The following is a 20,090-nucleotide window of genomic DNA, read 5'->3' as shown; positions in this document are numbered from 1 at the left end:
TTGCTGTTTCAAGATGGTGGCCCCCAGGGGGCTGCAAGCCATGCGGCCAACATGGCGGCTGCCTACACCAGTGATGGCGAACCTCTTGAGCTCGGCGTGTCAGCGTTTTGAAAACCCTAACTTAACTCTGGTACCGTGTCACATAGAGAAATTTTTTGATATTTGCAACCATAGTAAAACAAAGATTTATATTTTTTATATTTATTTTATATATTTAAATGCCATTTAACAAAGAAAAATCAACCAAAAAAATGAGTTCGCGTGTCTCCTCTGACACACGTGTCATAGGTTCACCATCACTGGCCTACACTGTTCTTTGACAGAGAGATGACTTGCTCATTCTCACAAGATGCTGAGTGTGAAGTGTGGTCGGAAGGGGCCACATGCTGACCTGACAGCTCAGGGGAGGCCGCATGGCGGGCTTGCAAACTCAGACCTAAAGTCACCACAAGGATGGTCTGAAATTACACTTGAACTAAAAGCAGTGATGGTGGGCAGTCACCTCCAGGACACCCGGTCACCTCCTAGGCGGGTATCTTCACTGACCAGGTCAGCCTTTCCCTTCACTGAGCCTGCCTGTCTTTTTGCCTCTATGATAACACACCCTTGAAGTGTCTGGGTAACTTGTAACTTCCCTTTTCTGGACCCCTTGGGGCACAACCTAATGTGCTGGGCGCCAGGACAGAGACCACAGATTCCTTCATTGTTATCATGTTCATTGATCCTGCACCCACCTAAGTATGTGTCCATCATTTTACCTTTTATCCAATCCCAGGCCCCACCCCCCCTGCTTTGCTTTCTCCCGCCTCCCTAGTCTATCGCCAATGGGTTTCAGGTCACCCACCTCCGTCCCTCCTTTGATTGCAGTGTGTACAGCTGTAACCCACCTTCTCCGGAGCATTATCTCAATATGTTGAGGTTCTGCTTCCCAGCATTGTTAACAGTTTGGCTCAAATAAACTCACAGAATTCTTTCCAGGATTGAATGTTTTTATGTTAACAGAAGCAAGCATATTTCCCCCGCCCCCGCCGCCCCCAGGACCGCCAGAGGTCAGACAGGTCTAGAACCTGGAGTGAGGAGGCCGCAGGAATGCCGACCAGGAAACAAGTCCGGGCTGTGCAATGCTCCCAGTCACCCTGGGCCACATTCAGCTGAAAGGAGACCCTTTTCAGAGGCAACTACTGGGTACGAGGTACAGAGAATAAAAGCCCCTGTGCACAGAGGAGAGAAGGGAGCAGCCACAAGCAGGGATGCATCCCCACCTGTCGGGCAGGTGAGCCAGGACCCAGCTTGCTCCTCACACACCTTTGCCATGGCATCGGCTCGGACAAAGACATGTGTGGGTTGTCATTGCCGGAAGCTGGTCCATCCTTGCTGCTTGACACAGTCACTGCAAGAAAGAAACATCTGCACAGCATATGTTTCAAGGGACCTGGCGTATATGGCATACTGTTCTTAATATGTTTGCTCCCCCTCTTAGCGCTATGTGTTTTAAACAAGACCACCTCACCAAGAAAGGTTGTTTCCCCAGGTGAGGATTTTTTTTCCCCTGGAGTTAGGGATTAACAGGACTAAGGAAGAGAATAAATCAGTGAACCCCCCCATGTACTACTTATGAAGAACTTGGACTAAGACTGTTGGCAATAAATTTGGGACTTGTTGGGCCCACATCCCCAGGGGTCTGCCCACCAGGGAAAGCACCAAAGCCTATCCCCCTGGAGACTCACCAACACAGGGCAGTCCCAGGGAAGGCAAGCAGTGAGGCTAGGACAGCCGTGGGCAAACTACGGCCCGCGGGCCGGATCCGGCCCGTTCGGTTGTTCTATCCAGCCCGTGGAGCCGAAAGAGCGGAGGGTTCTCTTGCTCTCCCCTCCACTCCTTCACCAGCAGCAGTGTTAACATGTATTAGTTCATACAAACACTCCATCCATGCTTTTGTTCCGGCCCTCCAGTCCAGTTTAAGAACCCATTGTGGCCCTCGAATCAAAAAGTTTGCCCACCCCTGGGCTAGGAGGACATAACCTTTACTGGGCAGGATAATCTCCTTCAGTCACTTCCTTGTAGCTTATCAGTAGAGCAGTGACCTTGGAATAGCCCTTATAATGGAACACAGAGATTAACCTAGACAGGATTAAACTCAACAGAACTAGATTAACAAACGCCTTTGAGGGGCGGAATGGGAAGGGGTGGGGGCTGAGTGTACTTGGTGCGCACTGATTGGTGGCTCACTGCATGGTCCATATAGGACAAGGCTTAGGGGATTTGGCAGGTGTGGATGGGTGGTTCAATGTATAGTCCATATAAGGTTCATGGTTAGTCACGCAGGTATTTCCGGGCTGCAGGTTACGTCATACTCCACCCACCAGTTGGGGGAAGGGAGGATCTATCACATACATCATCAACTCCAAGGCCAAGTTATGGACTGAAGTCGCCAAAGTAGACTAATAAGGATGATTAAACTTTTGAATTCTAAGTTTCTGGAGGAATAACAATCAATTATCATTTACATGTTTGCCGAGTCCTAGGATTTGCAACATTTTTGAAAGCTGCTATTAAATATAAATAACAGCACGCATTTTTTAAAGCTGCGGTGAGGCCTGGGGCATCTGCTACTCTCTTCCTGGTGCTCAGCTCTGCGGGTGTGGTTGGGGTCTGGGCTCTGGGCCTGAGGCCAGCAGAGGTGGAGGGTGGGTGGGATGCCACAGGGGCTGTGCGTTTGTAGCCGGACAGCCCAGGGGTCTGGGCCGCCTGTCACTACCTGAGCCAGTTAAGCAGAGGCAGGGGTGAATCACATGAGCGTGTGCTCCAATCCTGCCGGCAGCGTGGGAGAGCAGCAGGTCACCCACAGAAATCTGCTCTGCCTCCTCCCCATCGCACCAGGGTCTTATATTGGGTAGAAGGACAAGCAGTACAGGGGGGAATAGGCAAAAGGGTCAAAGGCCTGCGGGTAAGCAAAGGCTGGGGGTAAGCAAAGGCCTGCGGGTAAGCAAAGGCCTGTGGATAAGCAAAAGCTGTGGGTAAGCAAAGGCTGGGGGTAAGCAAAGGCCTGCGGGTAAGCAAAGGCCTGTGGATAAGCAAAGGCTGCGGGTAAGCAAAGACTGGGGGCCTTGACGGGCTGGGGGCTCTGGTCTCTGCAATGAGGCTGCTCGTCTTTCATGATCACGGGCAGCTCCTGGTGGGGGGATGGGCCGCATTCCCAGGTGAGCCCCCGGGTCCCACTGCAGCTCCCAGCCAGGTGAGCATGCGCCTCTGCAACCAGAACAGCAATCCCGGCCACAGAGCAGGACTCACCTTCCTCACAGTCACAGCTGGCCCCGGTTCCGTTTCTGCCCCTGTCAACCGGATCCTAGGGAAGTTAAGCCACTTGTCAGGGTCCTGGCTTGTAAAAGGTAGTTGGACCCTGGAACCCTGCTCTGGCTCCACGTGCCAGCCGTGAGACAGGTGCCCGCTCAGCAGTCTGTCTCCAGAAAACGAAACCAGAGTCCTGGGCCTTCCTCGGGGCTTGGGGAGGCGGAGACAAGGCTCACACAGCCTGGAGAGGACCTCAGAACTAGCCCAGTTTACGGTTCCCAACAGTCTGACGTGGCATTACTGTGCCTGCAGAGAACACTCCGGAAAGGTAGGTTCCCACGCAGTAGGCAGGAGGGAGAGAAGGAACCCCAGATGATGGGGGCATCATCATGCAGGGCTTCTCCTGACCCCACTTCCCACGGATTTGCCTCAGAGCCCGGTCGGCGGGGCTCAGTGGCTGAGCGACGACCCCTGAACCAGGAGGTCACATGCCCGGGTTGCAGGCTCCGTCACCTGGATGGGGCCTGCAGGAGGCAGCGGATCAGTGGTTCTCTCTCATCATTGATGTTTCTATCCCTCCCTTCCTCTCTGAAACCAATAAAAATATATTTTTTAAAATTTGCCTCTGAGATGTGCCACGTTCTCTGCCGAGAAGGAACTGTGTTTCCGTGGGTGGCACCACGCAGCCAGGCTGGCCTTGCTGGGCAGGCTCTTCCTCAACATTCTCTGTCTGGACATAAAGCGCCCAGCACTCAGCACCTTCTGCCTCCTCCTGGGAACACCCACACGCCAGGCAGTGCCAGCGCCCCCTCCAGGCCAGGTGACTGGTGCTCCTCACAGTGGTCAGCTGAGCTGTGTGCCCACAGCCAGGGCCCTGCCCGGTGGCTGGCAAGCAAGTGACCAGCTCAGACTGTGCCATTTGGCTCTTTGGCTTCTGCTCTGGGAAAAAAAGTAATTGGCTGAGAAGAGGTAAAAGCTGTTGGCAAAATGCAAAGTCTGGGCTCTTGGTCCCAACTCAGCAGAGATAATCCTGACTTGGCTTAGCTTCTGCATGTTAGTGCGTGTGCGTGTGTGTGCGTGTGTGCATGTGTGTGTGTGCGTGTGTGTTCACTGCTCCGTCACATGATTTTAACTGTCATAAAATGAGGATGAAAGCAGGCCAAAGGTTCATTGTGAAAGAGAAAGCACCTGGGGCCTCGGGCCAATCGTGACCAGTCTTGGGTGAGGTCACCTGCCAGGCAGTAAATGGCTTTGCCCAATTAGAGCAGCCAGTTGGCTCAGTCACCATCTGGCCCACCCATGGGAAAGCCACTTGTTAGAGACTGTGGACTTGGCTGAATTGATGCCTCGCCGGCTAAAGGCTGTGATGCTGGGTAGAACCTCTTCCAGGCCTCACTTCACTGAAAAAAAGAAAAGTGTTTTCCCCGTGTCCATTTCTGGGCATGCATTAATAATAACAGTGATGCGCCCTGTGCACAGGCGCCTGTCTGAGCCGTGGGCTCGGCTGTGCCCTTCTGTGCTTTCCCCAAGTCGCCCTCTGCACTCGCTCACAAGTGCGCAGGTGTCTCCCAACTGGACTGCAGGCTCCGTGACAGGAGAGCCAGCCCTCCTGCCTGCCCCCGGGCCCGCGTCCGCGGCAGCCGAACAGGAGCCCAGAGCAGGTGCTCAGTAAATGCCACTGGGTGAGAATGAGGGAGTGGACCAGTCCTGACAGGGGCAGCTGGCATGTGGGACCAGCTATGAAAGTCAGGAGTGTGACTGCTGCTCGGTGGCCGGGATTGTCTTGTTCGCATTACAGGAGGGGCATGCTCACCTGGTGGGAGCTGCACGTGGAGATGCAGATTATCATGGAGAGATTAACAACCTTGTGGCAGGAACCAGAACCCACAGCCCTTTGCATATCACTAACCCTTCTGGGGAAATGTGTGTGTAATTTACCGATATAAACGGCCCATTTGGCACACGCTTTCCCTCCTTCCCCTGTAATCTCTGTCCTTCTACCCATACAGCAGCTGGGGGGGAGTGGGGGTGCGGGGGCAGATGTCTCTGGGTGACCTGCTGCTCTCCACGCTGCCGGCAGGACTGGAACACACACGCTCACAGGATTCACCGCCTCTGGCGAATCGGCTCAGGTAGTGACGGGCAGCTGGACCCTGGCTGTCTGGCTACACTGCTGTCCGCCTGCTCCGTGAGGGTGGGGACAGGTAGACGGCCTGTGGTGACTAATTGTACATGTCGTGCCGACCTGACTGGCCACAGGCTCCAGGCGAGTCGGGAGGGAGCTGCTGGTGAGTGAACCTGAACCAGGCACTGGGGAAGCAGGTGGCCTCCTAGTGTGCGAGGGCCCATGCACACCGAGGAGCGAGGAGCGAAAGAGCATTCAAGGCCGAGGAAGAGCAAACCGCACTGCCGCCGGGCAGGTGGGGCAGCGAGCCTCCTGCCGCCGGGGACTGAGCCAGGCTCCCGCTGCACGCTGCCCTCGGGCGGGTTAGCCGCCACAAGCGCCGGAGCCAGTTCCTTAGAATCGCCCTCTTTCTACGACTATTTGTCCGCTTATACCCATTGGCTCTGTGTCCCTGGAGAAGCCTGACTAACCCAGGGCCCCTGACAGGCTCCGGCTGGGGAGGACGGGGAAGCCAGGCTGAGCGGAGGCGGCGGCCCCCCGACCCGGCTCCAGCAGACGCCTCCTCAGAAGGTCCCTTTTCTCTCACAAAGCATTTCTTTTCCCTTTCTCTCTCTCTTTCTTTTTTTCTTTCTTTCTTTCTTTCTTTCTTTCTTTCTTTCTTTCTTTCTCTCTCTCTCTCTCTCTCTCTCTCTCTCTCTCTCTCTCTCTCTCTCTTTCTTGCTTTCTTTCTTTCTTCTTTTCTATATTTTTATTGATCTCAGAGAGGAAGGGAGAGGGAGAGAGAAACATCAATGATCAGAGGGAATCATGGAACCCCACTGCCTCCTGCACACCCCCCACTGGGGATGGAGCCCACAACCCGGGCATGTGCCCTGACCGGGAATCGACACCTGACCTCCTGGTTCCTGAGCTGACACTCAGCCCCTGAGCCACGCGGCTGGGCAGAAAGCTTTGCTTCACAGTCTCTATGGACGCGTGTGGCAGAGGCGTGTTCTGACAATACAGGTAGAGCAGTGAATAGAAGGTCCCGGCCTCCGGACTCACCATTGCCATGGACATTAGTGTATTGAAGGTGAGGAATACTCTGGAAAATAAGAAATGGATCCGGGTCAGGAAGGTGGAGTGCATCAGGGTGGGCGTAGTGACGCGCTGAAAGGGAAACTAGCCATGCCTCAGTGGGAGGGTGAGCAGGAGGTGAAGGAAGTGCAGGAGGGAGCGCTAGATGCTGGAGGAAGAGATGCCAGGCAGAGCAGCCAGCACACAGACCCTGGGGAGAGCTGCCTGGTGAGCGGCAGCTGCAGAGGGTCAGGTGCTGGCACGGGAGCGGGAGTGGGAAGGAGGCGGCAGCAGGAGGCCGGATGGGATCACAGAGGGCGAGACATGAAAAGCAAACCAGGCAGGACCTCCCAGCAGAGGAGGGCGCCATCTGAGGTAGGTTTAAAAAGGATTTGTTTGGCCCTGGCCGGCTTGGCTCAGTGGGTAGAGCATCGGCCTGCGGACCCAAGGGTCCTGGGTTCGGTTCTGATCAAGGGCATATACTTTGGTTGCGGGCTTCTCCTCTGGTTGGGGCGTGAGCAGGAGGCAACGAATTGTGGTGTTTCTCTCACATCAATGTTTCTCTCTGTCTTTCACTCTCTCTAAAAATCAATGAAAATATCCTCGAGTGAGGATTAACAAAAAAGTAAATAAGTAAATACATGAATAAAGAGGACTTCATTGGCTCTCTATTGAGAAGAGATTGCCAAGGGGCCAGGGACAGGAGCCCGGCGAGCTGGTCGGATGCCAGGTGGAGTGAGCAGCAGGGGAAGAGGCCCCCCAGAGTGTGCTTCTTCTCTCTGCCCAGGGATGTGCCCTGAGGACACCCCCTCCCCTGGGACCCCCTGGAGCAGTGCTGGGTCATGACTGGGGACAGTCTACGTGGAGGGCTGAGGAGGAGGGGGAAGGCCAATACCTTTCCCCGTCCAGAGCTGCCATTAAAGATGATGACATCATATGCACCCTAGAGCTGGCGTGGGGGCAGATGGTAGGGAGGAGTATCTCCCCCATTAGTTCAGGAAAGGATGTGCTGGTAAAGGCTTAACTACTGGGGAAATGTGTGTGTAACTTACTGATATAAAGGCTATTTTGCATGTATTTTGTAAATAATAATAAAATACACAATATCCTTTATTATAAACTAGAGGTCCGGTACATGAATTCCTGCACCAGTGGGGTCCTTCAGCTTGGACTGTGAGGATTGAGCGAAACTGGCTCTCCAATATGCCCCCAGGGGTCCCAGATTGCAAGAGGGTGGTTCTCAGGTAACGGCACCCCAGAATCGGGCTCCCTCCTCTCTGGTTCTTGGTGTATCACCAAGAACTGCAGCTGCCAAGTCACTGCAGCTCAGCAGCTTCTGTGTTCACCATTTGCCCCCTGGTGGTCAGTGCATGTCATAGCTACTGGCCAATCAGCCAGTTGCTTAGGCTTTTATATATATAGGCTAGAGGCCCCGTGCACAAAAATTTGTGCACTCGGGGGGGGGGGGGGGTCCCTCAGCCTGGCCTGTGCCCTCTCGCAGTCTGGGACCCCTCGGGAGATAATGACCTGCTGGCTTAGGCCTGCTCCTGGGTGGCAGAGGGCAGGCCCAATCCCTAGGTGCAGCCCATGGTCGGGCTCAGAGCAGGGCTGATTGGGGAGTTGGGGCACCGCCCCCTGTCATGCACAGAGCAGGGCAGATCAGGAGGTTGCAATGCCACCCTCAGTCACGCTCAGGGTAGGGCCGATTGGGGGGTTGAGGAGCTGCCACCTGTCACTCACAGAGCAGGACCCATCAAGGGGGTTGGGGCTCCGTACCCTGTCATGCACAGAGCAGGGCGGATCAGAGGGTTGGGGCACTGCACCCTGTCACACTCAGGGCAGGGCCGATGGGGAGGTTATGGCTCTACCCTGTCACACACAGAGCAGGGCCTGTGTGTGTGTGTGGGGGGGGGGGGGGGGGGTTGGGGCGCCGTATCCTGTCACACACAGAGCAGGGCCGATCAGGGGGTTGGGGCACCGCAGCCTATCACACACAGAGCCGCAGGGCGATCAGGGGGTTGGGGAGCTCCCCCCTATCAGGCACAGAGCAGGGATGATCAGGGGGTTGGGGCACCTTCCCCTGTCACTAACAGAGCAGGGCGGATAGGGAGGTTGTGGCCCCGCCCCCTGTCACACACAGAGCCGCAGGGCGATCAGGGGGTTTGGGCGCTGCCCCCTGTCATGCTGATCCCGGTGCCGGGAGGCCTCCCAGCTCTGCTGATCCTGGTGCTGGGAGGCATATTACCCTTTTACTATATAGGATAGAGGCCTGGTGCACAGGTGGGGGCCAGCTGGTTTGCCCTGAAGGGTGTCCTGGATCAGGGTGGGGGTCCCCACTGGGGTGCCTGGCCAGTCTGGATGAGAGGCTGAGGGCTGTTTTCAGGCTGGCGGGTGACTGAAGCTCCCAACCACTCCTTTTTTTCTTTTTTTTAAAAATTCTGGGCCAGCTTTAGCTCTGAGGCTTGGCTCCAGCTCTTAGGCCTCTGCTGCTGAAAGCAGGTATCTGGTTTGTTTGGGTTCTATACTCGAAACACTGTTTCAACTCCAGCTCTGAGATCCCGGCTGGCTGAAAGCAGGTTTCTGGGGTTTTGTTTAGCTTCTATATTTGTAACAATGTTTCAAACTGCAAGCTCAGAGGCCAGCAAGGCAGGTGGGGAACGTTGGAGTCCTCCGTCACTGAAGCAAGCAAGCCTCATGTTCGCTTCAAGCTGCCTGGCTGCCGGCCGCCATCTTGGCTGGCAGTTAATTTGCATATAGCCCTGATTAGCCAATGGGAAGGGTAGCGGATGTATGGCTAATTACCATGTTTCTCTTTTATTAGATAGGACTAGAGGCCCAGTGCATGAAAATTCATGCACTGGCAGGGTGGTGTCCCTCAGCCTGGCCTGTGCCCTCTCAGAGTCCAGGAGCCCTCAGGGGATGTCCAACTGATAGCTTAAGCCTGCTCTGGCCTCCCTCTGTGGGAAGTGATTAGGCAGGCAATCAGGGGATGGCGCCGGCCCCCATCGCCCACTGCTGGTTGCCACCGTCCCTACCCACCCCTTTGCTGTCCCCTCCCTCTGCCTGCTGGCATGCACCTTGGCTGGCCTGGTGCCACCTACTCACTGGCTCTGCCCCCCACCTACTGGTCATTCTGCCATTCTGTCCATTTGCATATTATGTTTTTATTATATAGGATTCTGTGTAGCTAATTGGTTCCGACAGAATGACTTTGTTGATTTTTAAAATATATTTTTATTGATTTCAGAGAGGAAAGGAGAGGGAGAGAGAGAGAAACATCCATGGTGAGAGAGAATCATTGATCAGCTGCCTCCTGCATGCCCCCTACTGGGGATCAAACCCACAACCCAGGCATGAGCTCTGACCTGGAATTGAACTGTGACCTCCTGGTTCATAGGTCAATGCTCAACCACTGAGCCATGCCAGCCGGGCAATTCTGATGGGTTTTGCAGAACTTTTATGACTGTTGCCAACCTATGGTTGCAATTGACAAGCGAGTGTAGTTCCCACATGAATGTTGTTAATATTTGCATCTATATTAATGGGTCAAAAGAATTCAAAACAACAAAGATGTTTGTTGAAACTTCTTTGTCCATCCATGACATGAGCGACTTCTTTGCTGCATGAGATAATCATTTTCAATGACTGCAAGAGCATTTCCTCCATTTGTTGTGCTATGTAAAATGTAATAACTACACATAAAACACACCTATAGGTTTAATCTGCATTATTAAGATGTTCCCATCACTATTTTAAGTCTAAATAAATAAACTATAAATAAAGTCCTGACTTTCAGCATTTGCTAGTTTTCATGGTGTGAATCCTCCCACCTACTCACTTGCGGGTGGCATTACTGAGCTGGTTTGGGAAGATGCTTAGCAGTGAGCCCCCAGGTAGCATGTCCAACACACAGACACCATTGACAGAAATTGCCTCAAGAGCGTGGATAATCTTATCTAATAAAGAGGGAATTTGCAAATTGACCATCACACCCTAACAGTCAAGATGGCTGTGCCCACAGTGGAGGCCGAGTTCCCGAAATGAGCCTTAACGAGCAATCAGCAGGGACCTCAGGCCGCACCCCTGCTCCATCCCTGGGCCGGAGGACCTGAGGTCACGCTCCCTGCCATGTGGAGCTTGATGGTGTGAGAATGAGCCAGTCATCTCTTCTGTCAAAGAACAGTGTGGTCAGCCGCCATTTAGGCTGTGTCACTTGGCAGCCGCCCTGTTGGCCGCATGGCTTGCAGCTCCCCTGGGGGCCACCATCTTGAAACAGCAAAGGCCAACCCCTCCCTTTGAATTAGCCAATCGGGAAAAACTGTGCGCCTGAGCACCAATCAGGAGCAAGGGACAGGTCACACGTCAGGGGTTATAAAGCCAAACAGGCCGCCCGCTGGGTGTGCGCGCTCCCAGACCATGTGTGCACCCTTCTGCGTAGAAGCACAGATGTCCGCCTGCTGCCTGGCTCCAACTATGACTTGTGTTCCACCAGGACCCCTGACTCAGGGGCTCGCCTTATTTCTAGCAATGGGGGACCTCCGGCCACACCCCCCACCCAGCGGGGCTTGATGGGGACCTCAGGCCCTGCCCCCCACCTAGTGGAGCTTGTCAGGGGTGGGGTCGGCCGCATCTGGATCTAGCCCAGCCGTGGGCAAACTACGGCCCATTTGAAATGAATAAAACTAAAAAAAAAAAGACCGTACCCTTTTATGTAATGATGTTTACTTTGAATTTATATTAGTTCACACAACCTTCCATCCATGCTTTTGTTCCGGCCCTCCGGTCCAGTTTAAGAACCCATTGTGGCCCTCGAGTCAAAAAGTTTGCCCACCCCTGAGCCCAATGGGGGTGGGGCCGGCCGGGTCTGGGTCTCGCGCGATTTTGAGGTGCACGTGGGTGGGCGGGGACTTGACTCTGGGTCCCACGGCGTGCCCCAGACGTTGACAGGAGGAAGATTTTCATATACATTTTACTAATTTTCTTTCATCGCTGATACTTATATTATAGAGAAAGGGCAAATAGCAATATTAAAATATTTCCTCTAATTAATTCCCTTTTAATGTGCACAAATTTCATGCACCAGGTCACTAGTAGTAAAATAATTCAGAAGTAATGAGTTTTGAGAATTTATTCCCTTTGTGTTGAATAGAACTGATTTAATTGTAAGTTTATATAATTTAGTTTTATATAATACTGTGTTGATCCACAAGCTTGCAAAGCCACTGAGAATTTAACCACTGACTCTTAGGAGCCAACACCAGCCAGCTCTCACACCCACCACTGGGCAACGCTCACAGACACCTCCACTCTCCCAACCGAGGTCTGGTAGCTTCCTCTCCCAAAAAAGGGGGACACTGAGGCTCATGTCCTAGAACAAGGATGGCTGGGGGGGTGTCTGCTGTGGAGTGAGAGGAGGGCTGTGGAGCTGAGAGAGCCAGAGGGAGTTTCATACCAGGGCAGTGAGGGTGGACAGAGGTTGCATGTAAGGGATACTGAAACCCACGCCCACATTGCCAGCACTGGTGACCCGGCCTGCCCGGGCCGGCCCTCAGGATGAGAGCCACAGGTCTTCACAGAGAGGCGGCCACACCAAGGTGCAAATCACACACCAAAGAATGTAAATAACAAGTTTGCCCACAGGACGGAAGAATGGTCAGTGCCAGGCTCCTGGGCCGGGCCTGTCCGTCAGCACGTAGTGAAGCTGGTCACAGGGAGTCAGGCCCTGTTGGCCAAATGCAGTTGTGTTTCATCGTCTCAGAATTTAGGAAAAGGGCCCGCCGGCGTGGCTCAGGGGTTGAGCATTGACCTATGAACCAGGAGGTCACGGTTCGATTCCCAGTCAGGGCACATGCCTGGGTTGTGGGCTCGATCCCCAGTGTGGGGCGTGCAGGAGGCAGCTGATCAGGGATTCTCTCTCATCATGGATGTTTCTATCTCTCTCCCTCTCCCTTCCTCTCTGTAATCAACAAAAAAATATATATTAAAAAAAAAAGAATTTAGGAAAAAGGCAAGAGAGGGTTGAGAGACAGGAGCTGGGAACCCGAAGGTCGAAGACACCCTGACATAGCACTGCTCTCTGTTGGGAAAGCTGCCTCGGCCCCTGGGGCCCTGGAGTCCTGTTTCCATTTCCCAAGTCCTCTTCCACTTGCCAGTGCACCCTACATGCCTGCTGGCCTCTGGCTCCCGGAAAGGAGCTACAGGACCCCCGCCTCCCAGGCCCAGTGCAGTGGGAGGGGCCGTGCAGAGTCCTAAGCACCAGGGGGCTGAGTGGCGACCTTTTGTGCAACTCTGAACGTGGCCTCACTCAGGAGCTGACCCTGAGGCTCAGATGCCGTGAGGGGCGGGGCCGCGGGAGAGGAGCAGGGATGGGTCCGCAGGGAAGGGGCAGTTGGGTCGGAGAGCAGCCCGCCCCCAGCTTTGGCACAGGAGGCAGCCCGCCCAGCCCAGAGCGGTCTTTTCTGAATCCATTCGGCAAGTCAAAGCGCCCCTCGGACAGAACCAGCGGAGACCCTATGACCTCACCCTTGTGTGGGTATAAAAGGGACAGCGCCGACACTAACAGCACGTGGTGGGGCCGGAGGGGGGATGAGGAGAAGGGGGCCTACTATGAGGTGACAGGAGGGGATCTGACTCTGGGAGGTGGGCACGCGGTGCAATACACAGATCCTGCCACACAGAAACCCACACCCGAAACCTGTATGTTCATGTGGACCAACGCCACCCCAATTTAATTAAAAAACCAAACAACCCCACAAAACAGGAAAATAAATAAATAAAGCTTCTAGAACATTAAAAAGAGAGAGAGCCCCTCTGAGGCCTGCCCCGACTCCTGGCCCAGGGCTCCCTCCCGGGGGTCTCCCTCCCAGGAGGACTTGGGATCTGGGTCCGAGCTCACCCTCATGCCGGCGGGTCTGCGTGGCCCTGAGTCAGCTCTGCCCGGGCCTGGTGCCCGCTGGCCTGGGAGTCCCACAGCCTCGGTTCTGCCATTGACCAGGTTACTGAACCCAAGCAAGTGACATAGCGTCCGGCCTCTAGGCCCCTCTCTACCTTTCCATGCAGGGAGTCGCCTGGGCCAGCAGGGAGCAGGCTGCCCGGATGGGGGGAGGGTGGGCGGGGTGAGAAGGGGAGCCTCCTTGTGCTGCCCGCACCCTGCTTGCCCTCAGACTCCCAGCTGCAGGAGACAGCTCAGCTCAGCACCTTCGTCCTGGACAGGAGTGAAACCAGGCCCGAGGGGCCTTGGGCACCTTGGGGAGGGGCACCCGTGAGAGTGGGAACCTCGGGAGAAACAGGGGTGAGAGGCACAGACAGAGGGAGGCTGAGGCCAGAGGGGAAGCCGAGGGAAGGGGCGCTGACGCAGCTCACTCTGCAAATGTCTCCCCTAACCCTCGGAGGACCTGTTCCCCTTTCTGTGGGAATGATCCGGGGCGGGTCTCCTGGCCGCACGGGCGGCTGCACCGAGCTTACCTCTGGCCTGGCAGCTGCCCCGCCTTTCACACCCACCTCGCTGCCACCTCAGGCTGCACTGTCTCCCGGAAGGCTGCCTCCCGGCCTGGTTCCCGAGCCTCCTCCAGGGCCCCCAGACCTGCTTGCCCCACAGGGCATCCCCTGCAGCAGGCGGGGGGGCGCTCCCCCAGGAAGGGTGAGTTAGCTGCTCTGTGCTTGGCTCTGCCCAGCTGCCTGGTGTGCGGTGAATCCTGGGGGCGGGACTACCTGCTGCTCATCAGGTGTGTGTATGTTTGACGGGCAGGCACCCCTGGGTGCAGAGACCCCTGGTCCCACTGAAGGGGACGCCAGGGCCCCTCGCTCACCTGCATGGACCATCTCCAGCCTCCTCCATCCTCAACACCCACCAGCTCTCCTGAGAGGAAGGCCGCCAGCCTGCTGCACCCCGGAGTCTGGAAGGCTGCGTGGCCAGGGGAGAGGAGGGGGCGGGGCGAGGAGGGGGCGGGGCGATGAGGAGGGCGGGGGCAGGAGGGTGTCCTGGAGGCAGCGTCCGCTCCACCTTATCTCAGCAACGCATCCTTCAGTGGGTCACCGAGACACACGGCCTCTGTTTCTTTACCTGTGAAATGGGCACAGTCATACCTGACCATCTACTCAGCTCGGTTCCTACCCATTCTTTAAACTCTTACCAGATGCTTTTCGCCAGCATCGACCTTTGCCCTGGGCAGCCCAGTGAGGGGGACTCACCACCCAGGCTGTTGACCGGAAGCCTGAGGCCGGACGGCTCCCTTCAGACCTGTGCTGCCTTCACCTGGGCTCGGCCCCAGGTCACATTGGTGGGGTCACAGCCTCGCCTGGGGGTACAGAGGCGACAGGGCCACGGTGCTGCAGCCTGCAGACCTGTCCTCCGAACCCCGACCCCCAACAGGACGCGCCTTTCTGGCTGGAGGATCTGAGGGCTCAGCCCTCCCTCTGCCCCACACCCGCCAGGAGGAAGCCCGGCAGCGCCTCTTCCCCCAGGGAGGGTTCAGTGGGGAGTGAGGGGGGGCGGTGCTGGACCCACACCTCTGCCCGCCCCCTCTGGGCAGTTATTCCTGGGCCCCCTTCAGAGCTCTGCGTTGTCAATCAGACGGCAAGTAGATGCCTTTGCTCTGTGGGTGGGAGAAGGAGGATGATAGAAGTCAGGGCTCTGCAGGCTGCAGCCCTCAGGCACCTGATTCTGAGGACGGCCTTTCCACCCCACCCTTACCTGGTGGCCTGCCTTGTCCATAACCCCATCCCTCCCACATCAGAGGCTTCAGGACGGAGCCTGCCGAGCCCACCCAACCTCTCCTGCAGGCCCACCCTCCCATCCACAGCGAGGGCTCAGCGCCCACATGGAGGGGACCCGGCAGCTCCCGTGCTGGGTTGGGGTGAGCAGCAAGCCCCTTGTCCCTACTCAGCTGGGGGCCTGTCATCCTGTGGTCACATTCCACAGCCTCGGATAAGGCCCCTGCAGTTCATGCAGAAAGAGGGAAGGGCCACCCCTTGTGAAGGGGGTGTGGCCAGGCCTGACTGGGGAGGGAGGCTTAGTGCCCATTCAACGGCAGTGAAATTCTGCCACCTTCTGGCCACATCCCTGAAATGCAGAGAGCCTTTGGCGGATTCCCTGGATGGGAAAAAAAAAAACCCACAAAAAAACGGTGGGAAACTACCCAGCTGCCCCCACTGGGTCCCTCTGACAGGGGCAGAAACGGAACGCGGGGCCAGCTGTGACTGCGAGGAAGGCGAGTCCTGCTCTGTGGCCGGGATTGCTGTTCTGGTTGCAGAGGCGCATGCTCACCTGGCTGGGAGCTGCAGTGGGACCCATCCCCCCCCCACCAGGAGCTGCCCGTGATCATGAAAGACGAGCAGCCTCATTGCAGAGACCAGAGCCCCCAGCCCGTCAAGGCCCCAGCCTTTGCTTACTCACAGGCCTTTGCTTACCCACAGGCCTTTGCATATCCAGCCCGCATTGCCTGTGAACGGCCCATCTGGCACACCCTCTGCCTCCTTCCCCTGTAATCTCTGTCCTTCTACCCAATACAGCAACTGGGGGAGAGTGGGGGGGGGGCGGGCAGATTTCTGTGGGTGACCTGCTGCTCTCCAGCTGCCGGCAGGACTGGAACACACGCTCATAGGATTCACCGTTTCTGCCGACTTGGCTCAGGTAGTGACGGGCACAGACCCGATGTTTGTCTGGTTACATCTCCTGTCCAAGTGCAGAAGGTTAAAAATCAAGCTTGGCTGCAGGGGGAGATGTTGTCATTGTTGCTGATGATGATCCGACAGCCGTCACAATATTGGCGTGCTGGGGCTTCACACACTGTGTGGGCTCTTCCGAGGTCCTTTCAGACGCCGTTACCCTCCTGCAGGCTGAGCCGCTGCCCACGGTCGCACTGGTGAGTCCAAGGCCACACTGGTGAGCCCACGGTCGCACTGGTGAGCCCACGGTCACGCTGGTGAGTCGCCCCCTTGTGCTCTGACTCAGGCCATCAGTCCCAAGCGCTGCTCCCTGCTCCAAAGCCCACACGACAAGATACCCTGATGCCCCTTGCGGGGCATCTCCCCATGTCCCCTTTTGTCTGCTTCACCCTCCACTCCCACCATCTTTCCCCAAGTGGAGGCGAGAAGCCCTGCCCACACCCCTGCACTATTCTAAGAAGAGGACCCAGTAGCCCCGTACACACAGGTGTCTTGTGGTAGGCGGGCCTGGAAGACCCGGGTCCAGCATGTGGGGCAGCACGGGACTTGGTTGGAAGGTCTGTCAGGAGGCATCTCTGGAAGGTCGGGGGCCTCGAGGGGGACTTTGCTGAAGGCAGCAGCCCCTGCCTTGACTTTTCCAATCAAGTATGAACCTTCCTCCCCAACCCCCAACCCCAGTGTTTTACTAGAATCTTTATATTTAGACTTCAAAGTGTCCTTGCTTAAAAAACACTGCAGAGGGAAACCAAGATGGCGGCATAGGTAAACACCGGAGATTGCTGCCTTGCACAACCACTTCAAAAATACAATTAAAGACAGAACGGACATCACCCAGAACCACAGGAAGGCTGGCTGAGGGGAAATTCTACAACTAGAAGGAAAGAGAAAAGCATACCGAGACTCAGAGAAGGTGCGGTGAGGAAGTAAAATACTAAGGTGCGGAGGTGCATGCGGAGCGGGCTGGTGGCTGAGGGCGCGGTTGTCGTTTTCAATCGGGAGTCTCAGGCTCTTGGCTCCAGTTTCGGGCGAGTCTCTGGGGACGCAGACTCATACGGGAGAAGCGGGACTGTCTGGCATTGGTCGGAACTCGAGGGCAGTTTTCTCTCCGAGGGGCTTGCAGCGGTTGCTGGGACACTGAGAGGCAGAGCCTCTGGGGACGAGACTGAGAGCAGCCATAACTGCTTGCTCGGCCCGCCCTGTTGATCCCGTGCGACCCGCCCTGCCCAAGTCCTGCACAGAGGCATTTGCTGGATAGCCTCAGGCAAAGGCTAGATTAGCACCTCCCTAGAGGACAGAAGTTCTCCCACTGCAGACACAGCTGATTCTCACAGCCACTTGGCCTGGAGGTCAAATCCCCCCCAGTGTTACCTACAACAATCAAGGCTTAACTACAACAAGACTGCGCATGAAGACCACTAGGGGGTGCACCAAGAAAGCATAAAAAATGCGGAGACAAAGAAACAGGACACAAATGACAGAAATGGAAGAAAGCAAAATGCTGGATATAGAGTTCAAAACCACACTTTTAAGGTCTCTCAAGAACTGTCTAGAAGCCGCCAATAAATTTAGTAAGGCCCTCAAAAAGACTGGTGAGACCGCCGATAAATATAGTGAGATCCTCAAGAAATCTAATGAGACCCTCGATGTTGTAATAAAGGACCAACTAGAAATTAAGCATACACTGACTGAAATAAAGAATATTATACAGGCTCCAAACAGCAGACCAGAGGAGCGCAAGAATCAAGTCAAAGATTTGAAATGTGAAGAAGCAAAAAACACCCAACCGGAAAAGCAAAATGAAAAAAGAATCTGAAAATACGAAGATAGTGTAAGGAGCCTCTGGGACAGCTTCAAGCTTACCAACATCTGAATTATAGGGGTGCCAGAAGATGAGAGAGAGCAAGATATTGAAAACCTATTTGAAGAAATAATGACAGAAAACTTCCCCTACCTGGTGAAAGAAATAGACTTCCAAGTCCAGGAAGCGCAGAGAACCCCAAACAAAAGGAATCCAAAGAGGACCACACCAAGACACATCATAATTAAAATGCCAAGAGCAAAAGACACAGAGAGAATCTTAAAAGCAGCAAGAAAAAGACAGTCAGTTACCCACAAGGGAGTACCCATACGACTGTCAGCGGATTTCTCAACAGAAACTTTGCAGGCCAGAAGGGAGTGGCAAGAAATATTCAAAGTGATGAATACCAAGAACCTACAACCAAGATTACTTTATCCAGCAAAACTATCATTCAGAATTGAAGGTCAGATAAAGAGCTTCACAGATAAGGAAAAGCTAACGGAGTTCATCACCACCAAACCAGGATTATATGAAATGCTGAAAGGTATCCTTTAAGAAGAGGAGGAAGAAGAAGAAGAAGGTAAAGATACAAATTATGAACAACAAATACGCATCTATCAACAAGTGAATCTAAAAATCAAGTGAATAAATAATCTGATGAACAGAATGAACTGGTGATTATAATAGAATCAGGAGCATAGAAAGGGAGTGGACTGACTATTCTTGGGGGGGGGGGGAGGAGTGTAGGGGTGAGGGAAGAGATTGGACAAAAATCGTGCACCTATGGATGAGGACAGTGGGTGGGGAGTGAGGGCGGAGGGTGGGGTGGGAACTGGGAGGAGGGGAGTTATGGGGGGGAAAAAAGAGGAACACATGTAATAATCTGAACAATAAAGATTTAATTTAAAAACAAAACAAAACACTGCAGACGCATGTGTCTTCTCAAGGATGCTCACCCTGCTGATAGTATCTAATAGCTAATTTTAGTTCAAGCTGTTGCTACAATAAAAGCCCAAGGAGGCAGGCGAATGGGGCTGTCTGGTTCCTTTAGCCAGGCAGCCCCTTAGCCCTCTCTTTCACAGAAACATGCGTCGGAGTCATCACTCATCCATCGCTCAGGTCTGCTGGTCAGCCCAGCACCAGAGCGGAGCTGGATAGGGCCTGAGTCCCTGACTGGTGGGCTGGGCAGTGGGACCCTGGGGATGTGGGAGTCCCATCCATCTGGCCGTCACCCCATCCTAATCAGGGTGCCCCAGCCTGGGACCACACTCAGTTTTCCAGTCCCTTCCATTCGAGCTGGGAGGGGCCTCGTAATGACCCAGTGTAAGTGCCTCGTGTTCTGCATGGGGAAGGGCAAGCCAGAGAGGGCAGGCAGCCTGCCCAGCTCACACAGCTCAAGTGACCAGCCAGGAGGGGAGCTCCCCACCCCCCGCCAGGGGAGGCCATGGCACAGGTCAGCGTGGACAGGACTTGCTGGGCCTGAGGAAAGAGGATGGAAGTGTGTTTGCTTCTCTGTGCCTCCCGATTCGGGGGAGATGCCCCTTGCCCCGCCTCCCCTTCTCTGATTGCTTTATCGCCACAATTCCAGCATGGATGGAGTCGGTAGGGCTTGGGAGGGTCCCGTCAACATGGCTGTTTTGTCTTCTCACCTCCCGGCCTCCACCCTCCTGGTGAGGCCCAGGCCTGGGACAGGCAGGGACCAGCTGCCCCCATGGCTGTCAGCCCAGAGAACTCAGACAGACCTGGGTTCCTGTCCACTCCCCTCCTCTGGGGCTGAAGGGCTCAGGGAGGGACCCAAGGTGTGGCGGCCAGGACCTGTCTCTGAGAATCTAGGCGTCCCTGGAGGCCAGCAGTGCAGCCCCTGACCACACTCAGGGCCACAGGCCTGCAGGGTGGCCCATGGAGATGGGCTGCTGGGTGCCGAGCCCTCCTCAGGGCTCCCCCCCCCCCCCCACGCTCACGCTCACGGAGCTGCAGCCCACCCCCCCCCCACGGCCTAGGGGAGGCCCGGATGGCAAAGCGCCCAGCCCTGATGCATCCCTCTCCTCCCTGAAGCGCCTCAGGGCATCTCCTGTCTTCCTCTCCACCCAGGGATGCGCTTGTTCAACACAAGAGGAGTAGCGATTAGCGGTTTATTGAGTGGCTTGAGTGGCG

The 20,090-nt window shown here is 55.3% G+C and overlaps 1 long non-coding RNA gene across 1 annotated transcript in view; it reads right to left on the bottom strand.

Annotated features, from left to right (window-relative positions):
* The window catches only part of LOC118657365, a 28,336-nt gene extending 11,334 nt beyond the window's left edge, over positions 1–17,002 (bottom strand). Inside the window, exon 1 of the long non-coding RNA XR_004968000.1 lies at positions 14,281–17,002. This is a non-coding gene — a long non-coding RNA (uncharacterized LOC118657365). The remainder of the gene's footprint in view (positions 1–14,280) is intronic.
* Positions 17,003–20,090: the final 3,088 nt, after the last annotated feature.

This window comes from Myotis myotis, unplaced genomic scaffold (assembly GCF_014108235.1).
Source record: "Myotis myotis isolate mMyoMyo1 unplaced genomic scaffold, mMyoMyo1.p scaffold_m19_p_53, whole genome shotgun sequence".
NCBI lineage: Eukaryota > Metazoa > Chordata > Mammalia > Chiroptera > Vespertilionidae > Myotis > Myotis myotis.
This window is presented reverse-complemented; position numbering and strand designations above follow the sequence as displayed.